At 35.2% G+C, this 3,158-nt stretch overlaps 1 protein-coding gene across 1 annotated transcript in view; it reads left to right on the plus strand.

Moving 5' to 3' along the window:
* The window catches only part of LOC113239171 (sushi, von Willebrand factor type A, EGF and pentraxin domain-containing protein 1), a 175,165-nt gene that overhangs the window by 164,574 nt on the left and 7,433 nt on the right, over positions 1-3,158 (plus strand). The window lies entirely within an intron of this gene.

Here is a 3,158-nt window from a genome sequence, read left to right on the forward strand (position 1 = left end):
AAATATGTCACGACAATCGTGAGTGTTATTGTTTGGGCTGGTGATTTCGGTATTTATTTGTTGAAAACATACCGTAACTAGCGTTTTTTAAATTTACCCTGAATATAAGTGTTTATAAACTATACTTTAAGGAGTAATTTCATGGTAAACGTTAGAACCACTGACACGGAATATTATCATATTTATCCAAGTACACCAAAAATTTCATTAGTGCTTTTTAAGTGCAGGATTTGCGGTGTATTACTGCATTTTATTTGAGATGTTTTTGTTGGTAGTACGGAGGGTATTTATTTAGCAATGCAGAATAATAATTTTTATTTATAAAAACTTGTATTTAAACTGAATGCTTTTCTAACTTGCGAAACCAAATATCCGCCATTTTGCGGTAGCAGGAGCGCATCGCGTGAGCGGATAAATTCGTTTCGACACAAATTCACATTTTGTAGATAACTGCACCATAGTTTAATTGTAACTTTAAAAACAAAAGAAACCCGCCCTCTAAAGTTCGTGGAATTACATCTATTTGCCAAGTTCTATTGAAATCGGTTACCGGAAAGTGCGCGAAACCTGATACATCCCCTAGTTTGCTATCCTAGAGAGAGGTAGAATATTTTCTTAAAATTTAAATAGAACCACTAATGAGGTACCCTCATTCCAACAAAAAAGAAATCATCAAAATCGGGTCACAGATGTGTCCGGAGTTATCGCGCAACATAAGTACATACGAAAATAAATATGCAGTCGTATTGAGAACCTCCTCCTTTTTTCAAGTCGGTTAAAAATAGGGCCAAGTAGGGTAACTCCATACAAACGTTTCAGCGCAGCTTATATGCATGCACGTCCCGCATACATTCGCAAAATCTGGTAGTGCATTTGCATTGAATAGCGCAGACCGTAACACACGCGTGCGGTCGCTCGGTGTTAGTAAAGTGACATCAAATATTGCCGTTGGATAGCTGATACAGTGATATCGCGTCAAAGCGACCTTTCGCTAGCGCGGCGTAGTTGCAACAGAACCCGTCAAAACGGGGAATGTCCTACCCTCAAATAAGTGCATTTTTAGGAACAAAGGGAAGGTGGATAGATCATTTTATGCATTTGCGAAGATACCTACGTATTAAAGCCCGACAGGTAGTTTGAACAAGATGGCCTGAAATTCAGAATTGTTTAGCATTTTATTCCTATTTCATGACCATATTCCTTAATCAAGATACCAATCCGTCATTTTGGTATAAAAATACAAATTCGTAGGTACTAACTACTACATTTAACAAATCGTGGGTCCAGATGAAAAGGGTATTACCTCAAAAACACAGATTTTTCAGAAGGGCAATTTTAAAGTTTCTTCTAACATTATTTCAACGGCTATTGTTATTTGGTTCTCCTCATTTGTACATATTTAAAGCCTACACATTTAACAGTATTTTTAATACTTCTTATTCTTGTTCAGTTCCGTTTTGCCAAAATCCTGAAATTGTTCAGAAAGGTCTATAATATTACACCTTTGAACATAAAATATTTGTGATTCAAAGACTAAACTATTCATGCTTAATACTTTTAAATGAAAGAAGGAATAGTATTCAATTCGATAAAACTTTGAGGAACATAGTAGTATCAAAAGAAATTACTCTATACTATATTTTATCATAACAATTTAGAAACAAATATTTTAAAATACATTAACACATGCTATGTTTTAGTATTAATACCCTGTCCAACAAATGACGACGACTTGTCTACCGCTTCATAGGTAATACTGAATACGACTGTGTTGTTCAATGTTTGGGGTCAAAACGTGCAAAGAGTTCAGAGATACTACTCTACCTCATGATCATTATAAGACCACGTTCGTTAGAAAGATCTCGATTTTTTTTTCATATGTATTTCAAAGTGAAAAGTCCGAATTTTTGAGTTGATACCCTGTTCAACCAAGGCAACGAAATGTTATTTCAATATAGCACGAGACTACTATGATGAATACTTTAATTTTTTCCAAATTATTTTTACAACGTGTAGGTACAACTAAAATAATACTCGGAATATGACAACTCTACGCTCCTAGGGAAGTGTAGTCATTTACGCCCAGAAGGCTGTACTCTCTATTGTCGTGACACCATATCTTCGTCTCGAAATCTCCTTACCGTTGCATTTCCGTTCCTGATTTAGAACAAAGGACTGCGTAAAACCTTTTACATTTGACGCTATTGTCAAAAAGTACGAAAGCAAATCAAAAATTCTGGAAGCGATATTCTGAATAAAAATGTCGAAATATCAGACGTATGTTGCTTCTTTTTTTTATATAAAATGGCTTTCCGTGACCATCACAGTGTGAGTTCGGTATCATCATATAATCAAGCATATATTGCATCTGATTCGAACTATTTGTTAAATATATACATAAAATGCACGGTGAAATATTAATGCCGAAGCCAATGCGAGCGAGACGAGAGTGCTTTCAAGCCAATTTTACCGATAGAGTGCTGATTTAAGTTCTATCTGAGTCCTTCATGATTTTATTATAATCCTGTACAGTGAAGAACTGAGAAACTGCGAAATGACTTTAAAATAGATATCCTAAGTACTGTCATTTCTTCTTGACCCTATAAAGTACCTAATTTAATGAAAAAAAGACCTGTAACAAGTAGTAAAATGAAGTTATGCCTTTCTTCCAGGAGGAATGCGAAACGTCCACAAATATAAATGAAACTTCAAATTTATTTTATTTTAAAAAGCATGGTAACGACACCTCGATAAAGCAAACAGTCTTTAAAAATCCTAATACCTTTTGCGACTTAATGTCATTTCTATCTGAAAGATTTTATTAGTAACATTCTACAAGACCACGCACCTACTTTAGTATAAAGCTGAAAACTAGAAAAGTGGTTGTAGGACAGACATGTCTATGTCAGCTTCGTTAATGAGTCAACGACAAAGAAACAAAGACAAATATTTTTCTTACCGGTTTAGTGAAATTCCGTGCGATAAATGTAGTGACAGTACTTACTTATTTAGCACCGTTCTCAAAAAAGTCATGTACTGTTCTTGCCGTAGTGCTTTATTGATTCAATATGGCGCCCGTAGTCACCGTTTTACAACTTGCCGAATTCCATCGCCGACTAAAAGATTTGGTGGCACCTTTCTCTGTCGCACAGTCTACA

Source organism: Hyposmocoma kahamanoa, unplaced genomic scaffold, assembly GCF_003589595.1.
Source record: "Hyposmocoma kahamanoa isolate Upper Pololo Valley unplaced genomic scaffold, ASM358959v1 100021, whole genome shotgun sequence".
Classification (NCBI taxonomy): Eukaryota; Metazoa; Arthropoda; class Insecta; order Lepidoptera; family Cosmopterigidae; genus Hyposmocoma; species Hyposmocoma kahamanoa.